The sequence below is a fragment of the Lepidochelys kempii genome, chromosome 16, assembly GCF_965140265.1.
Source record: "Lepidochelys kempii isolate rLepKem1 chromosome 16, rLepKem1.hap2, whole genome shotgun sequence".
In the NCBI taxonomy this organism is placed as follows: domain Eukaryota; kingdom Metazoa; phylum Chordata; order Testudines; family Cheloniidae; genus Lepidochelys; species Lepidochelys kempii.
In genome coordinates this window covers 29,743,570-29,760,661 of record NC_133271.1, presented here as the reverse complement: position 1 = coordinate 29,760,661, position 17,092 = coordinate 29,743,570, and the positions used below count along the sequence as shown (strand labels likewise).

At 42.5% G+C, this 17,092-nt stretch overlaps 1 protein-coding gene across 7 annotated transcripts in view; it reads left to right on the top strand.

Moving 5' to 3' along the window:
- The window catches only part of GARNL3 (GTPase activating Rap/RanGAP domain like 3), a 238,284-nt gene that overhangs the window by 44,388 nt on the left and 176,804 nt on the right, over positions 1–17,092 (top strand). The window lies entirely within an intron of this gene.

The window sequence follows — 17,092 nt, the reverse complement described above, 5'->3', positions numbered from 1 at the left end:
CCTCGTGCTTGCTGTGTGGGGGGGAGGGGGGGAAGGGGGACAGAGGGGTGCTGATGTCAGGGTGTCCTCCCCCCACTCCTATCCTCCCGCTCCTGTACCCCATCTCCACAGAGCGGGGGTTGGTGGACAGGACAGGGATCAGGATAGAGGAAGCTTGCTGGCAGCAGTTGCTGTCTCAATTTGCTGATCTGCTTAAAAAGGCAGTGTACTGAGAGTGGGATTAGCATACTTAAAGGGGCAATGCACATCTCTCGTGCACACACACACACACACAGCACTTTGGAAAGTGGAGGGAGTGGTGCACTCCAGTGGGATAGTGTGGGTTCATCATCACATTCAGTTTCCACAGGGAAACTGCCACTGCCAAGCTGTGTCTGCTCCCTCCATTTGTGCTGCCTCTTAGAGTGTGAGGCTACATTAACAACAATGTGTTAACCCTTGAGGGCTCAGCTGAGTGTGCTAGTTCATCATTTAGCAGTAAGGCATTCCCTGGGAAATTTCCCACCCTCTGACTCTACCACCTCAACTAAGCTTCGCAATCATCATTGCTGTGTACAGTATTAAATTGTTTTTGTGTGTGTGTGCGCGCACATGCACGCAGATAGATAGATAGATATAGTCTTTTGTCTGGCAAAAAAAATTTCCTTGGAACCTAACCTCCCCCCATTTACATTAATTCTTATGGGGAAATTGGGTTTGTTTAACATCATTTCGCTTAAAGTAGCATTTTTCAGGAACATAACTACAACGTTCAGTGAGGAGTTACTGTAGTAAATGCAGCATGAAGGGGTATACAAATGTTTAGCATGTCGGGCATGTAAATACCTTGCAGTGCCGACTCCAAAAGTGCCATGTGAACACCTGTTCTCACTTTCAGGTGACATTGTAAATAAGAAGTGGGCAGCATTATCTCTCATAAATGTAAATAAACTTGTTTGTCTTAGCAGTTGACTGGAAAAAAAAATAGGACTGAGTGGACCTGTAGGCTCTAAAGTTTTACATTGTTTTGTTTTTGAGTGCAGTTATGTAACAAAAAAAATCTACTTTTGTAACTTGCACTTTCACAATAGAGATTGCCACTACAGTACTTGTATGAGGTGAATTGAAAAATACTGTTTCATTTGTTTCTTTTTTACAGTGCTAATATTTGTAATAATGTAAAGTGAGCACTGTATACTTTGTATTCTGTGTTGTAATTGAAATCCGTATATTTGAAAATGTACAAGAACATCCAAAAATATTTATAATTTTAAATTGGTATTCTACTATTGTTTAACATCGTGATTAATCACAGTTTTAATCACACTAAATTTTTTTTAATCGAGTTAATTTGTTTTGAGTTAATCGCTTGAGTTAACTGATTAACTGACAGCCCTCGGTATAAGCAACTGAAGACCGGTAATAATGAAAAGTGTAAAACAACTTTAACAAACCTTAACTGGCCTTGCTAATGTGCCACATAGAGTGTTATGTTTTGCAAGAAATGAATGCAGCGTTCCATGTACAGCTCTATGAGAGCTGTGTAGAGTGGGGCTATAACTTCCCAGATCCATAAAGCCACTGTGAATACAGCTCAAAATTGCAACAATTTCAATCTTTTTCCATTCTCTTCATCCATACATCTTTCCATGCCTCTAGTAATGTTCTCTGCCTGTATCTGGACCCCATCTGTTTCTGCTATATTTGTTGCAATGAGGTGATCAGAAGTCCAGGTGAGGGTGTATGATTGACTTGCATAATAGCATTATAATATATTCTGTCCCATCTCTTTACGTATCCTAACATTTTAGAGTGCTGCTGTATGATGAACAGAGGTCTTTGTTGAGCTGTCTGCAATGATGCCCATGTAGGTGGCTTTTCAGAGCGGTTACAGTAAATTAGAACCAGTAATGTATAGGCATAGTTCAGATTATTCCTTTTCATGTGTATTACTTTGTATTTGTCGATACTGTATTTCAACTACTATCATGCTACTTTTTCTCTCATTTACTTAGCTTTTTAAGACACCTCTGAAGTTCCTCAGTCTTCTCTTGTCTTGACAAGTATTTTTTTTTCATTGCCTTACCTCTTTCAACTTTCAGAATGCACCTTCTTCTGCAAGTGCTCCACTCTAGGTGTGCTAGCGCCTCCTGTGGCTTTGATTGACTACTTCTCATAGCAACATCCGTTCGGCCTGCACGTGCGTGATAGTCAGCCTTGTGCCCCATGCTGCTGTTATATAGCACTGCACGAGGGAACTTCCCTCTGTTCCTTCTCAGCATCTTTAGCCTGAGATGGAGATCTGACAGTTGTCCCTCTTGAGATTTCCTCAACTTTGTCCTTATTTCTTATTCTAGTAGATAGTTGAAAAAGGTCTTAGCATTAGTGTAATTAGTTAGTAATAGTAGTAGCTTTCCAGAGCCAGAAAAAACAGGGAGATAACATTTTATCTCATAAATAACACACAGCACACTCAGTATCGCAGGAGTTTTGTTTTCCTGTGGACCTGGCTATATCTGAGATGCCCTAGTCTCAGCTGCTTGGCTCCGACATACTGTCAGTACCAAAGACGTTGAGATTGCCTGAAGTTTGCCCAGTACTAACAGTTGCACCTCAGATTTCTCCAGGTGCTCCACCATTCAAGAGTCAGTTTGAGGAAGGGGATTCTGATGAAGGCCATGCCTCTGTGTCTCAAATATCAATTCAGGGTTCTCCCCCTCACTCCTATAGAGGCCCCGTTTCAGAAGTCTCTGAGTCTATAACTACATGTGCCACAAGATTGCAACCAACATCTTGCTGGTATGAGCACCAGGAGTGCCTCCTCATCCTATGTCTTATGCACCACCTCCTTAGCTATATTGGGACTCTTGGGCAGCCTGTCACCAACAATTCTCCATGGCATTGAGCACCACCCATCGCAGAGAGAGACAACATGCATCATCTGCTCCCTCTAAGAGACCTGACCTTCAAGAAGAAACCTTTGAGGAGCAGGAAGCTAGAGCAGATGAAGAGATCTTTCCTAGAGCGAATATCTCCATCTTCTGATGAAGTGAATACGGTTGAGGACCTTTTTTGATGGGTCTGCATTATTTGTGGACACCACGGCTGAATCTCTGCAAACGTTAAAGGACTCTAGGGCTACCGTATGTTATCATAGAAGATTAGGATTGGAAGAGTCCTCAGGAGGCCATCTAGTCCAACCCCCCTGCTCAAAGTAGGACCAACCCCAACTAAATCATCCCAACCAGGGCTTTGCCAAGATGGGCCTTAAAAACCACTAAGGATGGAGATTCCACCACTTCCCTAGGTGTAACCCATTCCAGTGCTTCACCACCCTCCTAGTGAAATGTTTTTCCTAATATCTGACCTAGACCTCCCACACTGCAACATGAGACCATTGCTCCTTGTTCTGTCATCTGCCAGCACTGGAAACAGCCTAGCTCCATCCTCTTTGGAATTCCCCCTTCAGGTAGTTGAAGGCTGCTATAAAATACCCCCCTCAGTCTTCTGTAGACTAAATAAGCCTAGTTCCCTCAGCCTCACCTCATAAATCATGTGCCCCAGCCCCCTAATCATTTTCGTTGCCCTCTGCTGGACTCTCCAATTTGTCCACATCACTTCTGTAGTGGGGGCCCAAAACTGGATGCAGTACTCCACATGTGGTCTCACCAGTGCTGAATAAGGGGGAATAATCACTTCCCTCGATCTGCTGGCAATGCCCGTACTTATACAGCCCAATATGCAGTTAGCCTTCTTGGCAACAAGGGCACACTCTTGACTTTCATCCAGCTTTTTGTCCACTGTAATGTCCAGGTCCTTTTCTGCAGAACTGCTGCTTAGCCAGTCGGTTGCCAGCCTGTAGCAATGCATGGGATTCGTCTGTCCTAAGTGCAGGACTCTGCACTTGTCCTTGTTGAACCTCATTAGATTTCTTTTGGCCCAATCCTCCAATTTGTCTAGGTCACTCTGGACCCTATTCCTATCCTCCAGTGTATCTACCTCTCCCCCCCAGCTTAGTGTCTTCTGCGAACTTGCTGAGGGTGCACTCCATCCCATCATTCAGATCATTAATGAAGATGTTGAACAAAACTGGCCCCAGCACTGACCCCGGCGCACTCCGCTTGATACAGGCTGCCAACTAGACATTGAGCCGTTGATCACTACTAATTGAGCCCAGCGATCTAGCCAGCTTTTTATCCACCGTATAATCCATTCATTCAATCTATACTTCTTTAACTTGCTGGCAAGAATACTGTGGGAGACCATATCAAAAGCTTTGCTAAAGTCAAGATATATCATGTCCACCATTTTCCCCATATCCACAGAGCCAGTTATCTCATCATAGAAGGTAATCAGGTTGGTCAGACATGACTTGCCCTTGGTGAATCCACATTGACTGTTCAACCTCCTCTCCTCCAGGTGCTTCAAAAGTGTTGTGTTGGGATTTATATAAGCGCCTACAAGAGAAAGCTTAGCAAGTCCCAGATAGCTCAGAGATCCAGTCCTGCTCAATTCCTGACCTCCCAGAGGCCATATGAACCACATCAAAAGAGACTGATACGTCAGGGAAGGAAACTGTCCACCTCTCAGCCTTCTACCTTGCTCTCTTCCACCGCCAAGCAGCAATTTTGATGGGCTGATAGCCACTGTTCCCTCTAAGCTGTGTGTGTGTACGCGCACACAGATCCTAAACCCCACGCACACGGCAAAACACCATGCGCGCAACAATTTGCACAGAAGAAATTTTTTGTGCACACGGTCTGTCAAAAATTAGAGGGAACATTGCTGATGGCAATGTTCCCTCTAATTTTTTCCATCTATGTGTGGAATAAATCTTGTTATGTGCATCAAAGTACTGTACGGATGTGCGCCACAGTAGAAACAAAAAACGTAGATATAATATGTATTTTTAAAAAGTTACTATAAGGATAATTACTTCATCCAGGACAGGTTAGGCATTTTAGAACTCACTACTCAAAGAATTAAATTTAAGTGTAAGAGAGAGAAAAATTATGAAATGCATAACCATTCAAAAAACTAAAACACACTTTAAAAGCATAAAATTACAGAGAATATATGAAAACATGAGGAGTCTGGTGGCAACTTAAAGACTAACAGATTTATATGGGCATAAGCTTTCGTGGGTAAAAAACCCACTTCTTCAGATGCATGGAGTGAAAATTACAGATACAGGCATAAATACATATTGGCACATGAAGAGAAGGGAGTTACCTTACAAGTGGAGAACCAATGTTGAAAGCCAATTTAGTTAGGGTGGATGTAGTCCACTCCCAATAATTGTTGAGGAGGTGTCAATACCGAGAGGGAAAATTTCTTTTGTCGTGAGCCAGTCACTCCCAGTCCCTATTCAAGCCAAGATTGATGTTCAGTTTGCAAATGAATTGTAGCTCAGCAGTTTCTCTTTGAAGTCTCAGAGTAACAGCCATGTTAGTTTGTATTTGCAAAAAGAAAAGGAGTACTTGTGGCACCTTAGAGACTAACCAATTTATTTGAGCATAAGGGCTTTCGTGAGCTACAGCTCACTTCATCGGATGCATACTGTGGAAAGTGTAGATGATCTTTTTATATACACACACAAAGCATGAACAAATACCTCCTCCCACCCATTCTCCTGCTGGTAATAGCTTATCTAAAGTGATCACTCTCCTTACAATGTGTATGATAATCAAGGTGGGCCATTTCCAGCACAAATCCAGGGTTTAACAAGAACGTCTGGGGGGGGGGGTAGGAAAAAACAAGGGGAAATAGGTTACCTTGTGTGTGTGTGTGGGGGGGGGGTGAGAGAACCTGGATTTGTGCTGGAAATGGCCCAACTTGATTATCATACACATTGTAAGGAGAGTGATCACTTTAGATAAGCTATTACCAGCTGGAGAGTGGGGTGGGAGGAGGTATTTTTTCATGCTTTGTGTGTATATAAAAAGATCTTCTACACTTTCCATAGTATGCATCTGATGAAGTGAGCTGTAGCTCACAAAAGCTTATGCTCAAATAAATTGGTTAGTCTCTAAGGTGCCACAAGTACTCCTTTTTTTCTTTGAAGTCTGTTTTTGAAGATTTTTTATTGAAGGATGGCTACTTTTAAATCTGTTATTGAGTGTCCAGGGAGATTGAAGTGTTCTCCTACTGGCTTTTGTGTGTTACCATTCTGATGTCTGACTTGTGTCCATTTATCCTTTTACATAGAAACTGTCTGGTTTGGCCAATGTACATGGCAGAGGAGCATTGCTGGCACATGATGGCATATATCACATTAGTAGATGTGCAAGTGAATGAGCCTCTTCTGGTATGGTTGGTGTGGTTGAGTCCTGTGATGGTGTTGCTAGAGTAGAGGTGGGGACAGAGAAGGCAATGGCTTTTGTTACAGGAATTGATTCCTGTGCTAGTGTTTCTGTGATGTGGTGTGTAGTTGCTGGTGATTATTTGCTTCAGGTTGGGGGGCTGTCTGTAAGCGAGGATTGGCCTACCTCCCAAGGCTTGTGAGAGTGGGGGATTGTTTTCCAGGATAGATTGCAGATCGTTAATGATGTGCTGGAGAGGTTTTATCTGGGGGCTGTACGTGATGGCCAGTGGTGTTCTGTTATTTTCCTTGTTGGGCCTGTCCTGTAGTAGGTGACTTCTGGGTACCCATCTCACTCTGTCAATCTGTTTTCTCACTTCCCCAGGTGGGTATTGTAGTTTTAAGAATGGTTAATAGAGATCTTATAAGTGTTTGTCTCTGTCTGAGGGATTGGAGCAAATGCGGTTGTATCTTAAGGCTTGGCTGTAGGCAATGGATTGTGTGATGTGTCCTGGATGGAAGCTGGAGGCATGTAGGTAAGTATAGCAGTCAGTAGGTTTCCGGTATAGGGTGGTGTTTGTGACCATCACCTATTTCCACTGTAGTGTCCAGGAAGTGGATCTCTTATGTGGATTGGTTCAGGCAGAGGTTGATGGTGAGATGGAAATTGTTGAAATCCAGGTGGAATTCTTCAAGGGCCTCCTTCCCATGGGTCCATATGATGAAGATGTCATCAATGTAGCGTAAGTAGAGGAGGGGTGCTGGGGACAAGCGCTGAGGAAGCGTTGTTCTAAGTCAGCCATAAAAGTGTTGGAATATGGTCGGGCCATGCGGGTACCCATAGCAGTGCCGCTGCCTTGAAGGTATAGGTTGTCCCCAAATCTGAAATGGTTGTGGGTGAGGACAAAGTCACAAAGCTCTGCCACCACGTGTGCCGTGGCTACATCAGGGATACTGTTCTTGACAGCTTGTAGTCCATCCTCGGGTGGAATATTGGGGTAAAGAGCTTCTACATCCATGGTGATCAGGATGATGTTTTCAGGAAGATCACCAATGCATTGTAGTTTCCTCAGGAATTCGGTGGTGTCTCGAAGATAGCTAGGAGTGCTGGTAGTGTCGTGTCTGAGGAGAGAGTTCAAATAGCCAGATAATCCTGCTGTAAGAGTGCCAATGCTTGAGATGATGGGGCATCCAGGATTTCCAGGTTTATGGATCTTGGGTAGCAGATAGAATACCCCTGGTTGGGGCTCTAGGGGTGTGTCTGTGTAGATTTGTTCCCGAGCTGTAGCAGGGAGTTTCTTGAGCAGATGGTGTAGTTTCTTTTGGTACTCCTCAGTGGGATCGGAGGATGGTGGCCTGTAGAATGTGGTGTTGGAGAGTTGTCTGTCAGCCTCTTGTTCATAATCCAACCTGTTCATGATGACTACAGCACCTTCTTTGTCAGCCCTTTAGATTATAATGTCAAGAGTTGTTTCTGCAGCTGTAGATGGCATTGCATTCTGTACAGCTAAGGTTATGGGGCAAGCGATGCTGTTTGTTCACAATTTCAGCCTATGCATGTCTGCAGAAGCACTCTATGTAGAAGTCCAGTCTGTTATTTTGACCGTCAGGAGGAGTCCACACAGAATATATGTGCATTGCAGGAAGTACCAAAGAAGTAACAACAACAATTATACAAGTATATGTTGGGAGGTGAGTGTGAAAGACTGTGTGAGACACACACACAGAGACTGTGTGTTTGCGTGTGTGCGCTGGGGAGGTTTGAGAGATGCTGTGCGCTGTCTCTTCAAGGACCTCTCACTGAAAGCTCTCCTGCTCCTGAGCCCAGCTGTCTTCCCTCCCCCACTCTGTGGAGATGGGGTACATGGGGAGGGGGAGAGAGAGATTGTGTGTGCTGGCTGCTGGGGAAGTCTCTGAGAGACTGTGTGCTCTCTCTCTAAGGCACTCACTACCTGGAAGGCTTGTTCAGACCTCAGAAGCTCAACTCAGGCTCCTGAGCCAGGCTGTTCCCCCTCCCCTGCTCTGTAGTGATGGGTACAGGGGTGGGGGGAAGGAAACACCCTGACATCAGTGCCTTTCTCCCCTCCTGCTGTGCACAGACAGTAGGAGGGTCCTGGGAGAAGCTGCCAGGGGCTCCAACTTAGGCAGAGGGCAGGAGCAATGTGGCTGCAAAGCAATGGGGGGAGGGGCACCTGAACACACACTGCTGGATGTGTGTGTCTCCGCTAATCAAGTGCAAGACACTTGAATCACTCCTGGGTGGCCACCCAACCACACAGCTTAGAGGGAACACAGGCTAGTGGAGGGCCTGAATTACCATCCTCATCCTTATCAGCTGTACCGATTCATCTGTCGTCTTCCCTTAGGCGACTGACTTTTATACTTCAGGTGGGCTTGGGAGTTGATCACCAAAGACACGAGGGTTTTGGAAATCCTGTCCGCAGGCTACGCTATCCATTTTACTATGCTTCCACCAACAAATCCCCCTTCCCTGTCCTTCAGAAATCCCTTTCACAAGAACTTGCTTCGTCAAGAAATAGATTCTCTTATGCTTGGGATTGGTTGTATAGCTCTCATACAGCAGAGCGGGAATAAGTTTTGTTCTGGATATTTCCTGGTACCAAAAAAAAGTGGAGGTTGGAGACACATACTAGATTTGAGGCTACTCAATACTGATGTGTAGGCACAGAAATTGAAAATGGTGACACTTGCAGTGATGATTCTATCACTAGAGCAAGGGGATTGGTTTTCACTTTTGACCTTCAGGATGTGTGTTGCTATCCACCCATCCCACAAACAATTCCTATGTCTAAATTGGCTAGGACCACATTCAGTACAGTAGATGCTTGTTAGTAGCAACATATGGGTCCCCTTCTCTATGTTGCTGTTACGGGAAGTGTCATCTGACTAAAGGCAGTCTGCTTTTTCTGGTACATAAAACAGCTACAGTACATGCTAACAAATCTATACTTGTAACAATGTGATGTATGTTTATTATTGTTGCTACAGTATTATTTTAGTATACCTACTGTAGATTTTAAACATGTTTTTGGTTCTGCATTTGTAGCCTACCACCATATTGTATCAAGAAATCGGTATTAATTGAGTTAACATTATAAAAGTATCAAGTTTTATTTTTATGTTTAAGAACAATCAAACATCAACCATGATAACAAACACAACCCTTTGCTCTTAACTGTAAACATTTTTTTGAACTCTCACTTAACTGTAATACTTTGTACGCACTGTAAGTCCCACTGGATAAGGACATCTGATAAGCAGATAATAGTTTAATTTAGGTTATTACAGTATTGTTATTCCACATCAGTGTATTCTATTTATACAATCAATATCAACTAGTAAATTAATTAAGAATGGATAAACTCACTCATTTTAGATGGAAGAACTCTGTTAATGTGCTGTGCTTCTCAGTCACAATTTTGTTTTGAAGATCTAATAGCATTTAATTTCAGAAAGGGGAACTACATCAAAATGAGGAGGTTAGTTAAGCAGAAATTAAAAGGTACAGCACCAAAAGTAAAATCCCTGCGAGCTGCATGGAAACTTTGTAAAGACGCCACAATAGAAGCTCAACTTAAATGTATACTCAAAATTAAAGAACATAGTAAGAGAACCAAAAAAGAGCCAATATGGCTAAACCACAAAGTAAAAGAAGCAGTGAGAGGCAAAAAGGCATCCTTTAATAAGTAGAAGTTAAATCCTAATGAGGAAAATAGAAAGGACCATAAACTCTGGCAAATGAAGTGTTAAAAATAATTAGGAAGGCCAAAAAAGAATTTGAAGAACAGCTAGCCAAAAACTCAAAAAGTAATAGCAAAAATTGTTTTAAGTACCTCAGAAGCAGGAAGCCTGCTGAACAACCAGTGGGGCCACTGGACGATCAAGATGCTAAAGGAGCACTCAAGAACGATAAGGCAATTGTGGAGAAACTAAATTAATTCTTTGCATCAGTCTTCACGGTTGAGAATGTGAGGGAGAGTCCCAAACCTGAGCCATTCTTTTTAGGTGACAAATCTGAGGACCTGTCCCAGATTGAGGTGTCATTCGAGGAGGTTTTGGAACAAATTGATAAACTTAAAGAGTAACAAGTCACCAGGACCAGATGGTATTCACCCAAGAATCATAGAATATCAGGGTTGGAAGGGACCTCAGGAAATCATCTAGTCCAACCCCCTGCTCAAAGCAGGACCAGTTCCCAGTTTCTGCCCCAGATCCCTAAATGACCCCCTCAAGGATTGAACTCACAACCCTGGGTTTAGCAAGCCAATGCTATTGCAAACCACTGAGCTATCCCTCCTACCAAGAGTTCTGAAGGAATTCAAATGTGAAATTGCAGGACTACTGTCATCTGTAACCTGTCATTTAAATGAGCTTCTGTACCAAATGACTGGAGGATAACTAAGGTGATGCCAATTTTTAAAAAGGGTTCCAGAGGTGACCCTGTCAATTACAGGCCGGTAAGCCTGACTTCAGTGCTGGGCAAACTGGTTGAAACTCTAGTAAAGAACAAAGTTGTCAGACACATACATGAACGTAATTTGTTGGGGGAAGAGTCAACATGGGTTTTGTAGAGGGAAATCATGCCTCACCAATCTACTAGAATTCTTTGAGGGGGTCTACGAGCATGTGGACGAGGGGGATCCACTGGGGATATAGTATATTTAGATTTTCAGAAAGCCTTTGACAAGGTCCCTCACCAAAGGCTCTTAAACAAAGTAAACTGTCATGGGATAAGAGGGAAGGTTCTGTCATGGATTGGTAACTGGTTAAAAGATAGGAAACAAAGGGTAGGAATAAATAGTCAGTTTTCAGAATGGAGAGAGGTAAATAGTGGTGCTCCCCAGGGATCTGTACTGGAATCAGTCCTACTGAACATATTCATAAATGATCTGGAACAAGGGGTAAAGAGTGAGGTGGCAAAATTTGCAGATGATGTAAAACTACTCAAGATAGTTAAGTGCCAGGTAAACTATGAAGAGCTACAAAAGGATCTCACAAAACTGGGTGACTGGGCAACAAAATGGCAGATGAAATTCAATGTTGATAAATGCAAAATAATGCACACTGGAAAACATAATCATAGAATATCAGGGTTGGAAGGGATCTCAAGAGGTCATCTAGTCCAACCCCCTGCTCAAAGCAGGACCAATCCCCAATTTTTGCCCAAGATCCCTAAATGCCCCCCTCAAGAATTGAACTCACAACCTGGGTTTAGCAGGCCAATGCTCAAACCACTGAGTTATCCCTCCCCCAACTATAATCCCAACTATAAATATAAAATGATGGGGGTCTACTCTAAATTATCTGTTACCACTCCAGAAAGAGATCTTGGAGTCATTGTGGATAGTTCTCTGAAAACATCCACTCAATGTGCAGTACTTGTGGCACCTTAGAGACTAACCAATTTATTTGAGCATGAGCTTTCGTGAGCTACAGCTCACTTCATCGAAAGCTCATGCTCAAATAAATTGGTTAGTCTCTAAGGTGCCACAAGTACTCCTTTTCTTTTTGCGAATACAGACTAACACGGCTGTTACTCTGAAACCTGTCAATGTGCAGTGTCAGTCAAAAAAGCGAACAGAATGTTGGGCATCATTAAGAAAGGGATAGATAGTAAGACAGAAAATATCATGCTGTCTCTATATAAATCCATGGTATGCCCACATCTCGAGTACTGCATGCAGATGTGGGTGCCCCATCTCAAAAAAGATATATTGGAATTGAAAAAGGTTCAGAAAAGGGCAACAAAAATTATTAGGGGTATGGAATGGCTTCCGTATGAGGAGAGATTATTAAATCTGGGACTTTTCATCTTGGAAAAGAAACGACTAAGGGAGGATATGATAGAGGTCTATAAAATCATGGGCTGGTATGGAGAAAGTAAATAAGGAAGTGTTATTTACTCCTCATAACACAAGAACTAGGGGTCACAAAATGAAATTAATAGGCAGCAGGTTTAAAGCAAAGAAAAGGAAGTATTTTTTTCACACAACGCACAGTCAACCTGTGGAATGTCTTGCCAGAGGATGTTGTGAAGGCCAAGACTATAACAGGGTTCAAAAAAGAAGTAGATAAATTTATGGAGGATAGGTCCATCAATGGCTATTAGCTGGGATGGGCAGGGATGGTGTCCCTAGCCTCTGTTTGCCAGAAGCTGGGAATGGGCGACAGAGGATGGATCACTTGATGATACCTGTTCTGTTCGTTCCCTCTGAGGCAACTGGCCACTCTTGGAAGACAGAATACTGAGCTAGATGGACCTTTGGTCTGACACAGTATGGCCATTCTTATTCTTAAGATGGGATTCAGTGTCCCAAAGAGACTTGTAGACCCTGTCACCAAGTCCCTCTCATTATGAAATGTGCCGATGTGTGTTCGAAGCTTTCAACAGCTCGGAGTTTGTCGGAGGTGGAACTTCATCAAAATCATCCTCACTGTCTTGATTATTTTTTTTATTATGATATGTTTAATCAACACAAGCTCATTTCTCTGACCTTGCAGCAGCTGCAGCGCTCAGTAATTCCTCATCAGTTAACTCACTGAACCTGGGCAAATCCTCATCCACAACAACTACTAAGTCCTCTTTTTTCCATGTTGACTGGAAGTGGAATATTGTTCAGGAGGTTGTCAATATCCTCACTATGCATATCTTTCACTGGCACAACAAATTTGCTTTCCTGAAACAATTGGAAATTGTTGTCAGATTTACATCTTGCCATGCCTCACAAGAAAATGAATGCAATCAAGCAAACTTACAGTTTTCAGGACTGTCTGAACGTCTGTCTTGGTCTGCATCAAGAGCAATAATAATCCAGTTTGCAATTTTCTGATTGGTAATGTCCGTTTATGCTCATAATCGCACCTTGAGCCATATGTTGCATCAAAGATGTAGTGTTAGGGGTAAGAATTCGAGCTGAATGTTTGTGAGAACCAATCCTTAGGCGATAGATCTCTTCCTCAAATTGGGCCTGCAATTGAACATTCAAAAAATCCACTTTGACCCCTGTGGAAAACTTAGAATTCATAGGAGCTCATTTCAGTTCAGTAATAGCAAGAGTCTACCTTCCTCTGCATAGGTTTGGCTCTTTCCAACATAGCTAATACACTTCAGCTCAGCCCCCAAGATCAGGTCAAGAACTGTCTTCAGTTGTTGGGGCTCACAGCAGCCAGCACCTTCATCACAGACCATGCAAGACTCCGAATGCGCTGCCTTCAGGGGTGGCTCAGAACTGTTTATTCACCAGACACTGTCTAAACATGCTTCTTTCTTTCCTTTTTCACTTGCATAAAACAATCCTTCATTTGGAGGAAAGACCATCACAACATTTGCACAGGAGCCCCATTTGCACGTCCTTCCCCAGGGTCATCATAATGATGGACACCTCTCTGCTAGGGCGGGGAGAGTATTTAGACACTCTCACAGCTCAGCACAAGTTGATGTTGCAAGAGATCATGCTACACAGCAGCCTCCTGGAACTCAGAATGGTCAGATACGCCTGTCTCCAGTTTTTACAGCTAATGAGGAGCAAACACATAAAGGTTGTGACAGGCAGCATATAATTCAGGTTTTATTTCAACTGGAAGGAGGCGCAATATCGCCCTCCCTCTGTGCCAGAGCTGTCAAATTTTGGAATTGGAGTATATGCAGTCAGGTCATCATCACAACAGCCTAGCTGACTAGCATGCATGCATGGGCTGCACACACATGGCTATGAGAAACCTCCGATGAAAGGCGCAGGGGGCGCTAGCATACCTGTAGTGGAGCACCCGTAGGGCACACATCTTGAAGTACCACAGTTGCTGCACAGGAAGAGTAACCATTTCTTTCTTTCTTCAGGTATGTGAGCAGTTTATTGTAAAGTCACATTGGCTGTTGCTTGTTCTTTGCATTCTCTTCTTTTTCACAGATGTTTTCACCAGTAATCTGCTGTGCCTTGATTATGGTATTTTTTAGGACCATTCAGCTGTCTTTCATTCTGGTGGATTTTTAATATTTCCTACTGCACTTTAGTCACAACATTATTTATTTCCCCAAAATTTGCTTTCCTGAAATCTGAAGCACTAGTACTTGATGATTTCTGTGCATGCATTTCTCATTACACTTAATTTGTTCAAATCCTCATTATTATTCTCATCTTCTCAGTTGGTTTCTCCCTATCTGTAGTAGGTAAGTTCAGGATGTGTGGGTTAGAGCATTTCTCTAGCTTTTGATTCATAACACATTTCTTTTACTTAACCTGGGAACTCTTGCCATTGTTAGCAATAAGCTATCTTGGTATTTAAAACACACCATCAATATAGTGTCATATGGCTCAGAGTGCCTTGAGAGTTGGTCCAGGAATGTTTTTTGTTTTCTTTCACCTTCTGTGTAGGTGATCTTTAGCAGTAGTTACTCCTTTGCTTTTTTCATTTCTTGTATCCGAATAAATTCTCTGCCACTCTTCTTTGTCAGATTGCAATAAAAAAACCCAAATTTGGCTTCTCTCTCTCTCCCCCATATTGATTGAACTCTTCTGTATTGATGTTCCAGTTGAGGATCATCCCACCGAATTTCATTTATGCCCAATATATCATATTCTCCATTTATTTATTTTCATTTATAGTTTTTGCTTGTTTTCCATACCCTTAGAATCATAGAATATCAGGGTTGGAAGGGACCCCAGAAGGTCATCTAGTCCAACCCCCTGCTCAAAGCAGGACCAATTCCCAGTTAAATCATCCCAGCCAGGGCTTTGTCAAGCCTGACCTTAAAAACCTCTAAGGAAGGAGATTCTACCACCTCCCTAGGTAACGCATTCCAGTGTTTCACCACCCTCTTAGTGAAAAAGTTTTTCCTAATATCCAATCTAAACCTCCCCCACTGCAACTTGAGACCATTACTCCTCGTTCTGTCATGTGTATGTGTGTATCGACATCATAATATGCTAATGTCCTATGTATTATTTATCCTTTTTATTTCAAACAGCTCTGTCTTCAAGCCTACCTTGTCTGTTGGAAATACACATCTGTTCACTGAGTTAAGTGAAAGATCCTGTTCTCCCTCTTCCCATCCCCTTCTATTGTGGGTAATTAAAATACTTCTTAACAAGGTCTGCTAGAGTTGAATCTAGGAGGTTGGTACCTTTTCTGCTTAAATAGACTCTTAATTACTTTACATATTCCATTAATCGCCATTAAAAAATGCTGATAAAAGATTGATTTAAATCAAAGTGTGTTCTGCAGTAATGTAAGCATGTCCAGAAATGTGGTATAATCAGTAAGAGCAGCAAAGAAGATGGTTACCTGAGGAGATTGGTAATGGGTTATAGTGTCTTTTGTCTCCAGAGTATCAAATCCAATCCAGACAAAGGTCACTACTGATCAAGTAGTTGTCATCTGCTAGTTTTTTTCATAACCTATATGAAATATGTTGGAGTGGGGGAATCTTACTTCAGTTACTAGTGGATAGGCATCCAGATCTAGAAAAACATTCTTTTGAATTGGTCCATTTGTTCCTTTACTTTGATTCCATGTCACCAAAAAGCTTTCCAGAACAGTGTGTGTTGTGTCCTGTAGGACAATGAATTTAGGCTCTTGAGTTCATGGAAAGTGAATTCCATATCTTAGTACCCCTCACTGAGAACTTCTAGCTTCTGCATGTTTGTTTTAAACAAGGGAACTGTAAACTTACATAACTCCGACGTCTCAATGACTTTAAGTGTTAGATGGAGAGAGAGAGAGGTGGTCTATTAGGCAACTATTTTTAAGGAATATGGATTAAAATCAACACCTTAAATTTCTCTGTAGGACCAATGAGAATCCTATGTAGATCAGAGAATGCAGGTGCAATGTTCTCCCTGTAAGAAATGGTGCTCCGCAAATGGATTGCCAAGTTGAGCACCTAAAGTTCTAGGTTGATCAGGGTTACCAAAGAAGAGGATGCAACTTCCTGGCCAAGCATAAATTTTAAGTAATCTTGACCACTGCCACTACCTGAACTTTGATTGGCAGTTGCAGGTCCATCAGGACTCCCACATTACAAACCTGAATAACAAAAGGCAGACAAATTATTGTAATAGAGGGAGCAGCTATTATCACCTCTGGTGATGGGTTCTCCCAACCCATCAGTATCACCTGAGTCTCATCTGGGTTAAAGTGCAATCAGCTTACCCTCTGCAAGTTCTCATCTCAACAAGACACTAAGAGGCAGCTTACTAGCCAGACCTAATGAAACAAACATAAAGATGGGTGCCTTCTGCATATTGGAGAGACTGTGGTCCAGACCCCCCATTGGGGTAGATGAGCAAATACCAGAACCAATACAAAGGAAATACCAGGGCCTGAGTCCTTCAACAAGAAAAGAACTGAGCCACTTCAAAAACTATTCCTTCCATCCCTGTCAGCGTCCACAGTTGTTGACCAGAAGGTGTTGTTGGCACAGTATCAAAGGTGCTGAGCAAATTAAAATTAGAATGAATATCTGGTTCTTGTAATTTGCCAGCAGGAGATCAACCAACAAGAACATAAGAATGGCCATACTGGGTCAGACCAAAGGTCTATCTAGCCCAGCATCCTGTGTGAAAAAATACTTCCTTTTGTTTGTTTTAAACCTGCTGCCTATTAAACCTCTGCAGTCTCCATACCCATACTCCAATACCCAGACTTAAAACTGTATCTATTATGGTCAAAGAAATCTAAGGACTCTGGGTATTGCCAGAGTTGTTGCCCCACTACCTTCTTGATAACCTTTCCCATCAAAGGGAATTAGAGATTTGACATTAACTAGTGCAACTGTCAATACCCAAAGATAGT